Consider the following 15,333-nt stretch of genomic DNA (forward strand, 5'->3'; position numbering starts at 1 on the left):
TCAGTACTCTGTCTGGGCTTTCTAGCATGTAGACTGGTTAAGCTAAAAGAACACATGCTTTGTAGACAGTGAATTTTTATTCTGGTTTGGTTATTATTTGTGCTATTTGGTAGTTATTTAACCTCTCTAAATTTTAGTTTTTTGGTCCTTACCCTCATCTGTAAAATAGGAATAATACTTACCTCATAAGGTTGTTTTAAGGATTAAGTAAGATCAAGTGGCACAGAGTAGACCCTCAGTATGCTTGTTTCTTTTTCGCTATAAACTAAATCCCACGCTGATAGCAACTGGGAATTGGAGTCTGTGTTCTAGTACCAGGGCTACCATAACAATGGTATTATTTAGTCTTCCTGGGCTTCAGTTTCTTAACTAAGAAAATGCAGATGCTACACACAGACATTATAAAAACAGATATACATCAGTTAAGGTGTTGTTATAAAATTATAATCAAATAACATTACTATTACAATTTATCTTAATATTAAAAATTCAAAACAGCAAAAGTATGACTCCTGTTTCTCTATGTTACTTCATCTCAAAAATCCTGTAAATTTTAATTTTTTAAGCATGAAGTTGTAAAGATTTATTTAGCAGCCATGTTGACTTTTATTCCCTTTTTCTGTCCCTGCTTAAGAACACTGATCTAATAGAAAGATCTCTGGGACTTCCTTGGTGGTCCAGCGGTTAAAACTTCGCCTTCCAATGCAGGGGGTGTGGGTTCGATCCCTGGTCGGGGAGCTAAGATCCCACATGCCTTGGGGCCAAAAAACCAGAAAACATAAAACAGAACCAATATTGTAACAATTCAATAAAGACTTTAAAAATGGTCCACATCAAAAAAATCTTAAAAAAAAATATCTCCAAGAAAATATTTAACTGCAAAAACCAAGGTGAAAGATAAAGAGAGTTTATAGTAAGCTATTTTTTGTATAAAAAAGGGAGAGACTAAGAATCTATTTGTATTTGCTTATTTACTCATAAAGACACTATAGAAGTACATGTAAGAAACTAATATCAGTGGTTATAAGTTGGGGAAGAGGAACTGGCAGATGAAGGATGAGGTAGGACCCTATACCTTTTAATATACATATTTGGAGACGTATATATTTAGGAATGCTAATCTGAAATCCAAGACTGAAATTCAGACTTTCTTGAAGAGTTAAAACTGAGCAAAGTAAACTTTGTATAATTAAAAAGTTAAGTGTATAACAGTATGAAAACCTCAAATAACTTCTTTCTCAGATAATCTGAGTATCTCTCAACCTGTTATTTGTATTTTTCTCTGAAATGTTCAAAAAACATTATAAAATATCCTCAATAGTCTTCTCCACATTTTCCACTATGGAAACTAAGCCCAGCAGTAGCACATACAGAAAGAGACTGCATTCGTCAGCCCACCCCACCTCTGAGTCCCCAGGCAGACAAGTCTAGGAGCGTATTATCTCAGCAGACAACGTCACTGCACGTTTACACGTGAGGAACGAAGAACAGGAGAAAGAGGAGCAGAACATCAAAGAGGCTTTGGGAGAATAGCAGTTCTCTTCCAGGAAGGGAGAAGTGCTGTGGTGTAGATCTGTGAACAAAAGAGAAATGGGAAATACTGATCCCAAATATATTTGAGCAGCAAACAGTGAAGCAGAGTTATGAATGCCAGAGAAAACTAACACAACGAGATCTAACAGAAGTTTTCCAAAAAATCAACTATGCCCTAAAATGGTGGTTACAACCAGAGGTGACATTTCCCCCCCAGGTTTTCTGCAATGTTGGGAGACGTTGTTTGATTGTCACAACAGAGCTGGGGGTGCTGAGTTACTTCTGGCATCTAGTGGGTAGAGGCCAGGGGTGCTGCTAAACACCCTGCAATGCACAGGCAGTCCCCACACCAAAGAGTCATCCAGCCCAAGATGTCAGTACTGCCAAAGCCGAGAAACCCTGGCCTACCAATGATAATCAGTATAGCAAACCATGTGCATGGCTGAAAACATCCATGAATGGCCTTAAGATAGATCACAGTAAATAGATTATGGAGTCATATCTTTCATTCTAGTGTGAATTCGGACTCTGTCTCTCCCAGGTGACCGTTACATGAGGCAGCCCATTGTGGCTGAGATCTTCTTCTATACTGTCATCATCAGTACAGTTTCCTACTTCTAGTGGTAACTGATATGTATTGTGCCAGGCCCCATGCTAGGAGCTTTTATGTAGATTGTTTTACTTGATCCTTGGAACAGCACTATTATGAGGGAGGTTCCAGTATTATCCCCATTCTACAGATGAAGAAAATGAGATTTGTAGAGGTTAAATTGCTTGCTCAGTCACACTAAGTAGAGTGGGGAAGCCAAGACTCAGGTCTGAAAATTGAACTCCAAAATCTGAATTTCTCCCCCAGCACTACCCTGCCCCACACAGTATTCTATTGCCTCTTTCCCATTTGTGCCTTGGTGCTGGTGAGCGTACTTGCTCCCTGTCAGTCATCCTGCCTGGCCCTTGTCACCCAGTCACCTGCACTGTTTACTGCCATCTACTGCTGGGGCAGTAGGGAATAGGCAGTAGAGAGGACATCATTCCTATCCTAAAGAAGGCTACCATGGTGGAGCAAACAAATATGATCCAGAAGAACACAGATCACAAAGAGTACCAAATCAACCACAGAGAGGGGGAGGAAGGAATGGAAAGAATGATAAACAGTCAAAATGTTAGGAACCTGGGAACAAGCCCAATATCATCATTACCATCAACTTAAACTTAAAGGCGGCTCTGCATGCCATGTACAAGGCAAGGTGCTCTCAGGAATATAGGAGCACACTCAATCTGTGACAATCCAAGGCACCACATGCTGGGTGGCTTTTTGAATACTTCTCCCAGGCAGCCAGGGAAGGCACCATGGCTGTGGGAGGCCTAGGTAGGCCTTGACGGATCAGGGAGATGAAACTTCCAGTCTGCCAAGGACCTGAAGTCTCAATCTGTTGAAAGACAGGCTAGTTTTTTTTCCTTTGTTTGTTTTTCTGGTGTAGTAGCAATCAAAATGGAAAGTCTGGAAAAGAAAAAAATGTTAAAACACTGATCTGAGGGATATTTTTCAAACCTCATTCAGAGTGGGGAGGCGGGGAAAAGAACCGAAAAGAAAAGTGAGTAGGCTCTTTAGTGTAGTAGTATACTCGCAGTAATTTTTTTTTTAAAGTTTCTTCATGATAGCTATAATATATTCAAAGCAAAGAATCTATTTCAGTAAATGGCAAAAAGACAAATCCATCTGAGTAGATACTTTGTAATACAAAAAATTAAAATGGGGGACGAGGAAGCATAAGGTTAGTGGTATTCAATGAACATCCATCATCCAACAGTTCTTTCTAGAAAGTTCCTTAACTGACAGTACAGCACTGAAGAAGTAACAACATATAATTCAGGCTCTAAGTAATTATGGTGGTACAAATTTACACATGCTGTCCTTATTGTCACTCCCTTGTTCTGATTTCCTCTCCTGGGCCTAGACTGAGCACCTTTTTAAGTCTCCACCTGGCCCTTTGATTGGAGTGTGCAGAGTCTCCTGGCCCAGATTCCATGGTCTCAAAATGAAAATATTCTCCTTGTAGCCTTACTCCCCAAGCTCTGTGCCTGTGAGCTCTTAGACTGACCTTTTTCTAGTTCTGAAACCTTGCCTTTCAGCAGTTTTTCTTTCTAGGAGACCCTTTGTCTCAGTTTCTTTGCTATTTTTCCTTCTTTTTTAAAAAAGATTTGTACCAATCCTGGTCCCTCTGCTCAACCTGAGGATTTCATAAGCTCCTCTTAGGATCCGGTTCCTCTGCTAAAAGCTCCCTCCTTATAATTAGTAGGTCATTGATGATCTGCATCTTATTCATTCACTTCCTCTGACCCCTGGGGAGCCAAACAAGACTGTTCAGATGTTGAAGAGTTCTGACTCACCCCCATTTTTACTGTATATTCCTCTGACACCAGCTAAAGCCTTCTCCATCACTTCATACCCTAATTCTTGTTTCAAACAGTGAAGGAAAACAGCAACCCAGTTTTCTGGATCTGGACCCATTTATGGTGTCTCTAAATGATCTCAATGATGATGACAGTATCTTCAGTAACAAGGACATAAAGCAGACACAGATTTATACTCATACTTGGCTAGCAGATGCCCAAAAAAGTGTTACTGTTCTTCTAGATCTTGCTGACCAAGTCAAATGAATCAAGCATTACATTATGACTATGGTATGCTGTAGCTGTAATTTTTTTTAAAAAACCTTTAACTTGTGAGAGAAATAAAAGGAAGCAGCATACATAGAATAAAAAAGACTAGTCATAGCTATTTTTATGAGTGCTCCTAAAAATTAGACTAAACAGTGAAAAGTCCCATTGAAAAAGCAGAGAGTAGAGCAAGGAGACATAAATTACAGGCCTGATTACCGAGAACCTATCTCAACCTAAGGAATCTTTCTAACAAATTCCATGTAATTACTCTGCAAACTGCTTAGAATTCTGTGGTTATTTAACCATAAACATGGCTGCTATCAATGCAATGCAACAATTAAAACTACATATTAGATAAAAATTGCTTGAAGATATAGTGGGACATCATTATAATCAGACTATCAGAGTCTAGCCATGAGAGCAGATATAAAGATGAATAAAGCATTAGATGTAGTTTTCTGCTTATTAGTGAACATGTTAAATCAAGAAGAAAAAGTAATGTATTAAACTAGTGCTGGAAGAATGAAAGCAAATATAGGCATTGAGGCCCATCAAGGTGAAGTTACACAGTTAGGACTAGAATGAGAGATACACTATTTCATATATCTTAACAAAAGACCAAACAGGACTTGGTATCATCACACTGTTTGGCTGTTGATGGGAAACTATTATAAGTTATGACCAGAGTAAGGTCTGCAAGTATACAGGCAGGTTTTAACAGAAAAAGGTAAACTGATAAATAACAGGCACACTACTTTGCACATAGTAGGTGCTCACTGTAATTGCCTCATAAAAGTCTGAAATGAATTAAATGTCTGCCAACCTGCACAGCATTGTGAATGAACCCATTTAAGAACCAGGTCACTCAGTGGTTTCCATGCCTTTATTTCAAATTGTGGTTTCAAACAAAACACGATGTCTTATGGAGGCAGTTTTGTCACTTAGGATTTTTCTAAAAACTAGGAAAGAGGTATTTGAAGGCAGGGAATCTTCCATCTATCTATGATGGAGAGCAACTAGTTTTATTAACAACGTAAACACTAAAGCAGTGAGTAGGCCAGTGAATCTGGGGACTTCATTGGTATGAAGCAAAGGGCTCACTCAGTGACAGCCTGAAGAAGGTGTTACTAACAGCCTAAACCAGAGACTTTTCCAGAGAAAGACTATTTGCCATTTATGCTTCAACTGTCTATCCTCGAGATGAACAGTGATTCTCAAACTATGGCCCCTTTCAAGAGGTCTATGAGGTCAAAGCTATTTTCATAATAACGCTATCTTTTTCATTCATTCCCTCACAAGCATAAAAGTTTTCCAAAGGCTACATGACATGTGGTGACGTCATTGCTCTTACAGCTGATGGGAGGTGTGAAACAGATTTGAGAATCCCGCTGCCTTCAATTAAGCCAGGCATTAGAGTTTTCAAAAATATAAATCAACCCTTCCCACTAAGTTTTTGGGTTAGAAAAAGTTATTTTTCAAAAAAACATCTTATTTATGTTAACATATAGTGGGTTTATTATTTTTAACGAATAAATATATAAATACTTTAAAATATCTTGGTCTGAATTTCTAATACTATAAATATTGACAGACATAACCCACATAATCAAAAGCTCTTTAGAGTCCTCGATGATTTTTTTAAGAGCATAAAGGAATCACGAGACCAAAAAGTTTGAGAACCACTACTCTGGAGGCTTTACTGAGTTGCACTGAAATTATCTGCTCATTCTTTCCCAAAAGCCTACAAACTCTGCAGAACAGGAACCCTCCCTGTTCATGTCAGTATAGTCCCAGTATTATATTCTTTGTTGTTTGCAAATTACATGAACAATAGTGTTGCCATATTCATAACATCAGAAACTGTAAATTCAAGGTCCACATAGTAAATACAGTGGGTATTTGTCCTCTAAAAGATGACAGGTGAGAAACTAAGCTGACTCTGAAGTTGTTCACTACTTATAGGTTGATTTCTATAGCTACCAGAAACAACACAATGCCATTAATGGCTTGTGGTTTTATTGCTTGATAATCATGCTAAGCTTATTTATATGGGCTGGTTGTATGAAAAACTGGGAAAGGATCTGGAAAAGTAGAAACATAATTGATGTGTTAGGGTGGTCGGACCATAGGTGAATATTTCCTTTTCGGTTTCATTGTTGTTGATGTAATGTTGCTTGTGTAATAAACAAACATATTTGTCCAGTATAGCTCTGGCTCTGAGGAAAAAATTAAAAGGACCACTCCTTTGTTTGCAGAGATGAAATAACCAAAGGAGAGTGGGGGGCTAGGATGTGGACATTTACCACCCATCTCCCTTCTCAAACAAGCAAGCACATACAGTTCTAATGCAGGGATCCGAAGAAAGAAGAACAGTCTCAGTTCTTTCCAGAGGCCAGTGTACTTGGAGAACACCAACGGGAAAACCATTTACACCTAATTTTCTTAAATACCTAAAACCAGGCACATGGTAAACACCAGAGCACCTTCTTGTAAAAATGAATAAAATTAGTTAGGACAATACTACAGTATCTCCCACAGGAAAATGTTCATTCATTCATTCAAAAAGCCATTCATTTGGTATCTTCTACATGTAAGGGCTTTGTAGTAGACAATATAGAAGACACAAATGAATCAGACATGTGTCCTGTTCTTAAGAAGCTTATATTTTAGTAGTGTTGATTGTAATGTACATAAATAAAACAAATCGAAAGTGATGAGAATTATATATAAGTTATTATGGGTATGACTGGCATTATAGCATTTAGACACACCATCTGTTTCATTATGTGTGTTATATGATGCATATTACTAACAGTGTTTTACTGAGAGGAGATAAAATACAGTCACACATGTGTGCTGACGTGTGTGTAAATAAAAACTGAAAAGATGCTCTGAATGTATACTTTGTAATAAGGAACCAGCATTATGATTAGTACCAAAGAATGCTCAAGATGACATACGTGATGATTTTTGAAAAAACAAGGAGCTGGCATTGCACAGAATAATAGTGACAAACTACAGTAAGTTATGACAGTTCCGAGCCATAATAGAAACTTTAAAGAAGAGCTGTTATAAGCCACTGCTTTAAGCCAGTTTGGATTTAACTACCTCACATTTGTGTACATAAAACCAGCTTCTACAACCTGTTTTTATTGGACAGGATTCAATGAATGTTCCTATAATCCTCTCATGTCAGTACTTGAACATGAATATGAGTACTCCAAGACAGTATTCTTCAAACTGGAGTACACATACTCTTGTGGGTACACAAAGAATTTCCAGAGGTATAAGCATGGAGAGCTTTAAGGGAATCAGTGTCTACATCCGCAATTCACACACATGCTTTCTGCCAGAAGAAAAGTGCTTGTGCTCTACAAGTTTCCTTTTCTAACAACACTTTGGAAAGAGTCTTCTTCTTACTTGACAAAATCTTACCAAATTAATGTAAGATCTTCTTACATTGTATCTTCCTGGGTTGGAAACCCCTCTGGGGCACAGACAAAGGGACAACTCTAGAAATACTCCTGATAGAGTCCCATGAGAGCAGAGCAGCAGCAGCTTCTGAACCAAGCACTGGATGGATATAGGGAAGTAACAGTGCCTGTTATTTCATCTGGTGACAACTCAGGGTAATAAGCTCTTGTTCCTCATCTCTTCTAGAAGTGAAATGGTTGCCAGAGGGATGTGTATTTACACTTTTACTTAAGTTGAAAAATGAAGCCAGACTTTTCCTGAATGTCTGATTTGGTTGACTGGTTTGCCAGTGATGACTTTTAGATGATATGGCAGACGTTAATATATATCTTTTGCAATTATTTAAACCTTGAATAAAAAATTCTAGATGCCAGCTTTAAAATGTGTGAAGGCGTACTTAGTTAAAAAAAATTCTTTTAGAACAAATTACCGAAAGAGAATTAAGAAAACAATTCTATTTACAATAGCATCAAAATGAATAAAATACTTAGGAATAAATTTAACCAAGGAAGTAAAAGATCTGTATAGTAAAACTATAAGACATTGATGAAATAAAATGAAGAAGACACAGATAAATGGACTGATGTTCCATGTTCATGGATTGGAAGAATTAATATTGTTAAAATGTCCATACTATCCAAATGATCTACAGATTCAATGTAATTCCTATCAAAATTCCAATGTAATTTTTCACAGAAATAGAAAAAACAATCCTAAAATGTACATGGAACCACAAAAGACCCTGAATAGCCAAAGCAATCTTGATAAAGAACAAAGCTGGAGGCATCACATGTCCTGATTTCAAACTATACTAGAAGCCTATAATAATCAAAACAGTTGGTATTGGCATAAAAAAAGACACAGAGACCAGTGAAACACAAAAGAGATCCAAGACATAAACCCATCCATATATGGTCAATTAATTTTCAACAAAGGAGCCAAGAATATACAAGGGGGAAAGGATAGTCTCTTCAATAACTGCTGGAAAAACAGGATATTCACATGCAAAAGAATGAAACTGGACTCTTGTCCTACATTATACACAAAAATCAACTCAGAATGGATTAAGGATTTGAACCTAAGACCTGAAACTAAAAGTCCTAGAAAAAAAATATAGGGGGAAGCTCCCTGACACTGGTCTTGGCAATGATTTTTTTTTTTTTTTTTTTTGTGGTATGCGGGCCTCCCTCTGCTGTGGCCTCTCCCGTTGCGGAGCACAGGCTCCGGACGCGCAGGCCCAGCGGCCATGGCTCACGGGCCCAGCCGCTCCGCGGCATGTGGGATCTTCCCAGACCGGGGCGCGAACCCGGTTCCCCTGCATCGGCAGGCGGATGCGCAACCACTGCGCCACCAGGGAAGCCCAGCAATGATGTTTTGAATTTGACACCAAAAGCAAAGGTAACAGAAGTAAAAATAAGCAGATAGGACTACATCAAACTAAAAAGAGCTTCTGCACAGCAGAGGAAACCATGAACAAAATGAAAAGGTAGCCTATGGAATGGGAGAAAATATTTGCAAACCACATATAACTGATAAGGGGTTATTACCCAAAATATACAAAGAACTCATACAACTCAAAGCAGAAAATTCAAATGACCCAATTAAAAAATGAGCAAAGGACCTGAACAGACATTTTTCCAAAGAAGACATACAAATGGCCAACAGGTATATGAAAAGGCACTCCACATCACTAATCATCAGGGAAATGCAGATCAAAACCACAAGGAGATATCATCTCACATCTGTGAGGATGTCTATTATCAAAAAGACAAGAGATAACAAATGCTAGGGAGGATGTGGAGAAAAGGGAACTGCTGCACACTGCAGATGGGAATGTAAACTGGTACAGCCACTATAGAAAACAGTGTAGAGGTTTCTCAAGAAATTAAAAATAGAACTACCATGTGATCCTTTGGTATATATCCCAAGGAAATGAAATCACTATCTTGAAGAGATATCTGTACTCCCATGTTCACTGCAGCATTATTCACAATAGCCAAGGTATGGAAACAGTCTGAGTGTCTGACAACGGATGAATGGGTAAAGTGTTATATATAATACATTATATATCTACAGCACACATATACATTTACATGTGTGTACACACACATATATGTGTGGGAATATACACACGTGTATATATATTGTGGAATATTATTCAGCCTTTAAAAAGAAGGAAATCCTGCCATTTGCAATAACATGGATGAACCTAGAGGGCATTATGCTAAGTGAAATAAGCTAGGCAGAGACAGACAAACAGTGCATGGTATTACTTAAATGTGGAATCTAAAAAAAAAAGTTGAACTTAGAAAGAGAGTAGAATGGTGGTTGCCGGGGACTGGGGGAATGGGGGAAATAGGGAAGGGCTGGTAAAACTATAGTTATAAGATGAATACTGTCTGAGGTTATCATGTATAACACGGTGATTACAGTTGATAATACTGTATATTATAATTGAAATTTGCTGAGAGAATATAACCGAAGTGTTCTTACACAAAAAAGGTGAACGTGTGAGGTAATGGAACTATTAACTTGGTGGGAATCCTTTCAAAATTCATATATATCAAATCATCACATTGCATACTTTAAATATCTTATAATTTTATTTTTCAATTATACCTCAATAAGTAAAAAAGACAGCATTTGCTAAAAGAAAGTGCTATAATTACTCTTTTTACAGGAACAAATTAATTGTACATAATAGAAAATTATTTTAGGAGTTATGAACAAACATTTGAAAACCACTGCTCTGTGAGATATGAACTAAAAAGAATGCAAGCACAATGATAAATGAGAATTTTTCTTTAGGCTGGTAAGTTTCTCTAACACACAAGAGTGTTCCTTGAGAAAGACACTTCAGATGTGGACCAGGTCCATGAACTAGTTTGTGTTCTTTGTTGGAGAGGCAGTGTAGTATGGGGAAAGAGAACAGGCTCTGTCTGCCCCTTCCTGATCTTTCTGACCCTCAATTTTCATGGCTGTAAAATAGAGAATAATCTCAAACCCTATAGGCTCACCTGAGAATTAGAAGCAATAGCTGTACTACTGACTTAGCTCAGTGCTTGGCAGCACATCACTGGCACTAAAAGAATGGTAGCATTCTTTTACCAGAATTCTTTTACTATGGTATATAGTTTCAAATAATTTTAGTCTTTGGGCTAGAACTAAAGTTATTTACTGCCTTTTTTAAGGTGAAAATTTAGCTACTAATCGAACACCTATAATATGCATTTTAAGTCATTTTTTCCAGTAATTATGACAGATTTTAGATTAGTCATTAGTCCTACCCGATGTTCTCTGTGAGAAAAATGGATGGCCCTGTAGGTCAGGAATATATGCTATGCTGACAGTTTGGGGTATTATCAATGATGAACAATTGGCTGACTTAATATTGAGCCAGAATACCATTTCCAGAAAACATCTGACACATACATAGTAAAGCCTTAGTCAGTCCTGGCATCACCTGGGAGCATGCTGTAATGCAAATTTTGAGGCCCATCCCCTGCGTACAAAATCAGAATCTGCCATTTAACAAGATTCCCAGGTGATTCAAATGAACCTTAAACTGTGAGAAGCACTGGTAAAGAACAGGCTCTGAGCAGAGAAGATACAATCACCAGGTGTATATGTAACTCAGGTGGGAAAGATGAGCCAGGCAGGACCATAAAGAGTCTAACTTCTAATGACAGACTGGCATATACACGTGTATACACACACACACACAACACGAACACAGGTGTAGATCAGTGGTTCTCAACTGGGGGTGATGCTGCACCCCCAGAAGATACTGGCCAATGTCTGGAGATATTTTTGGTTGTCACAACTGGAGAGATGTTACAAGCATCTACTGAGTAGAGACCAAGGATGCTGCTAAACATCTTACAAGGCCCTCCACCATAAAGAATCAGTTGGCCCAAAATGTCAATAGTGCTGACATTGAAGAAACCCTAGCCTAGATTATACAAACATATTAATTGGAAAAGGCACAAAGGCATATTAATTGGAACTATTCATGGGAAAAGGAGCAATAATTTGACCTCAGTTCTGAGGGGAAGAATTTCATATCTGGACATCCCAAGGTCTATGCTACTTTCAAGATTATGAGTACCCTAGTTAAAAGCTCTCAAAATCACTTATCTCCTGTTACTAGCAAAACCAGAGTCAATGATAATCTGTATTAGCATATAAAGTCAGTCAGCATCAATGCCTAGAGCCTGTTAATATGCAAAGAAAAATAATGGAGACAGAAAATTGTTACTGTTTGGTTTAAAACCCAATCCTACTGAAGAAGGAAGCTGCCTTAGGACCCTCAAACTCCACACCCTTCTTACCAAAAAGATACCAAGTCTATACCCTCATTGTACACGTCCACAATCCCTTGTCTGCAATTTCAAAGATCTAAAAACTACATAAAGTTTTTGCTAAATTGTGGCAGCAGAACTTCTTATCTGAACTCATTTGGCAGCAAAACTTGAATGGATGTGAGGTTATCTATTATCTTAATTATCCCACTTAGTGTAACTATTCACATGGTTCACTGTAGAAGTATTCAGAGGTTTGCTTAGGAGGTGGTGCCACAGGCCTTACTGAAGCTTTTATGTAATATATGGTGGATGCTCCTTACTGCGCTTCTAAAATTTGAAAACTCTAGAATTTTGGAAACATTTGGCTTTGGAAATTCTAGATAAGTGATTGTGGACCTCAAATAACTAAAATGCAGTCAACTCTCAGCAAATATTTGCTGAAAGCATTCAAATATATATTTGAAAGAAAAAAATAACCTAGTCAACTATATGTGTGTATATACACATAAACACACACACTTGTATTATACACTCACATAAATATATAGATATCCCTGCATTAGTAATTAGCATTGTGGCAATTAGCTTCCTTGTTTAGGGCACTGTGCACAACAGGCCAGGCTTGCAGCTTCAAATCTTGTAAGACCAGCTAACTTTACAAGGAAACACCTTTCTTCAAGACTATAAATTAACCTCAAACTTTATCCTTCAAAATGCTTCAGGATATAAGGCAAGAAATAGTGAATGATTTAGGATCAACCCATGCACCATACCAGAAGTGCTGATTCCAATTCAGTAGCATAACCAGTGTCTCTGTCTCTTTTTTTCTCTCTCTCTCATACATACATCACAACCCTGCAATGTGTAATAGCATTACAAGCACCCAACTGGCTCTGGAAAGGTTCCATCAGGGCCTCCCTCCTATCCTGGATTCACATTGGTTGATGGTTGGGGGTATAACTCTTTCTGCATATAAATTCCTATTTTCCTCCCTGAAAGGCTTTACCTGACTAGCCTGTTGACTGTCCTAAGGTGTGCTCATGGGACTGGTCCAGGGGAATAGGAGGTTGTTAGGAAACAAGTAGTAAGGAAATGCTGAGAGCGAATGTATTCGAATTGTCAGTTTCATGTGTCTAACTGTGTAAGATGGGGCTTGGACACAGATGGGGATACCAGCCGATTTTCAGAAACCATGAAAAAGATAAATGAACTTGCACCATGCTGAAAAAGATGCATCATGCTTGCTGCTGAAAACACTGAACACAATGGAAACTGAAGCGTCTTCAAAATCTTTTTTGCCAGTTATGGCAATGCTAAGATTCACTGATGACCATTCAATTTTAATGGTCTTTTCATTACACTTCAAACAGTCTTCCCTCCTTCGTATCATAAGAAAACATACCTTCTTCTCATGAAAATGAAATAGCACATGGTATTATTTAGTAAGTTGAAAAATCCTGAAAAGTTTTTGTGAAACTGTTCTCTTATAAAATTCTAAGAACTGTGATGTAGAGAGGGGAAAATATTTCGCTGCTGTACTGTTAAATACCCTTCTAATGCTAAGGTGGGAGGAAGAAGCACTTTGCCAAAGTTTCTGTAACCACTCCACCACCAAAGCAGTTTCCCATGGACTCTGCCACTGGGTTGTGAAGTCCCACTACCTTTCAGGAGGGAGCCGCCGTGTTTCTTTTCTCAGGTTCCCATGTGTCTCAACTAGGGAGTGGGACAGAGCCAGAAGCCATGGGCAAGCCTCTCGCCAAGACTGTGGATGAGATCATCAACCACCCCACCCCAGCATCCAGACCAGCTTCTTCAGAATTTCACAGGCCACAGCCCTTGGGCCAGCCTGTCAGGTTCTCAAAACAGGAAAAACTAAAAGTGGATCCTCCCCATAAAAAAGTTTGAAAGTTCTTTCATTATACAATTATTTAAAACACGTTCCTCTTGTGTAGTGTAATTACAGAAGAGTGGATTAGAATCTCAAAAAGGACTCTATTTCCAAGAAGAATACCCCAAGTTAACTTCCTTGTAAAATGTCCTCTCAAATCCTAAACAACTTTAAAAAGAAAGTTATTTGGCAAGGATTAAAGACATGCATTGGATAGTTAACTCATTCCTAGTAGAAAAGATACATTAAAATATTATGAATTCTCTATGCTTGATCAGAAAACAAATATTTATAACTTTTCATCCATGACAAGTCCCTTAGTTCAATTCTTCAGGGATTCCATCCTATTTTAGCTTCTGTATAACAATACTGCAAAGCTGTAATTACATCCTCTGTAATCAGCCCATTCCCAGTGTAATTAAGGAGTGCCACAAATTTAAAACTATGACCTCAATACTGAGGGAAAAAAATGTGTGGAAGAGACAGTTTATATTGCAGGTAAAATGTCCTCCTGTTCTGTTGACAAACTTAAAACATAAAGAAAAAAATAACATGTTATCATAGAGTCATCATTCAAGAGGGACTCATTATGTTCCTGATAAGAGTTTTTCCTCCACCATTTCTAACATGTCACTTATCAAGCTCTTTTGTATCAAATCCCATGCTCCTCCCAAGTGTTATGAAAACTCTAAACCCCTTTAGGTGCCTGTCAATTACTCTCATTCAACTACCATCCACTGTGGGGATACAGATATATGTGAATTGATTCCTGACACAATGTCAGGATAGTGTAAACCAAATTTAAACTGGCAAATAGGTCCATCAGTAAAGTGCCTAACTTCTAAGCAATGTGAATAAATTTTATCTTAACTAAGAATCAGGAAGCTGATCACCAAACATTAATGTATCACATAATGGTTTAAGCCAACCATTTGATAAATATAATAATAACCACATTAATAAAATGGATCAACAGCAACACAACACTTATCAAATGCTTATTATGTGCCAGCACTGTGAGAATCTTAGACAAATTATCTCATTTAATTTTCACAGATGGCCCCTGAGATAATACAATTATTGCCTCCATTTTTCATAGAGGAAACTGAAGCCCTCGGGATGTTAAATAACTGCCCAGGTTAATTAGTTGGTAAGAGTAGGGCCAGTCTGGAAGCTTCCTCCAACTGAATCTCAAGCTTCTGTCTGTTTTTACAGCCGTCAGGCTACAATGTCTACTGATTATATGTTACACAAGCAATTTAAACCAAATATTCTTGCCCTCCTGCTGAACTGCAACTGTTACCAATCAATGAGCGGTGGGAGGAAAGCAGGTAGTGGAAACAAAAAAGCAAGACATCTGTTTAATCAAGATTCTCCTCCCCCATCAAATTCAGGAACTCCTTTCCATATACTGTATGAGTCGATACTGTCTTTCTAAATTACATAAATGTTTACTCACAGCTGACAAGT

At 38.0% G+C, this 15,333-nt stretch overlaps 2 protein-coding genes across 9 annotated transcripts in view; one reads left to right on the forward strand and one right to left on the reverse strand.

Annotated features, from left to right (window-relative positions):
• CMSS1 (cms1 ribosomal small subunit homolog) overlaps nucleotides 1–15,333 on the reverse strand; it is a 380,724-nt gene that overhangs the window by 336,809 nt on the left and 28,582 nt on the right. The window lies entirely within an intron of this gene.
• The window catches only part of FILIP1L (filamin A interacting protein 1 like), a 304,847-nt gene that overhangs the window by 271,669 nt on the left and 17,845 nt on the right, over nucleotides 1–15,333 (forward strand). The window lies entirely within an intron of this gene.

The sequence above is a fragment of the Physeter macrocephalus genome, chromosome 1 (genome assembly GCF_002837175.3).
Source record: "Physeter macrocephalus isolate SW-GA chromosome 1, ASM283717v5, whole genome shotgun sequence".
NCBI classification, from domain to species: domain Eukaryota; kingdom Metazoa; phylum Chordata; class Mammalia; order Artiodactyla; family Physeteridae; genus Physeter; species Physeter macrocephalus.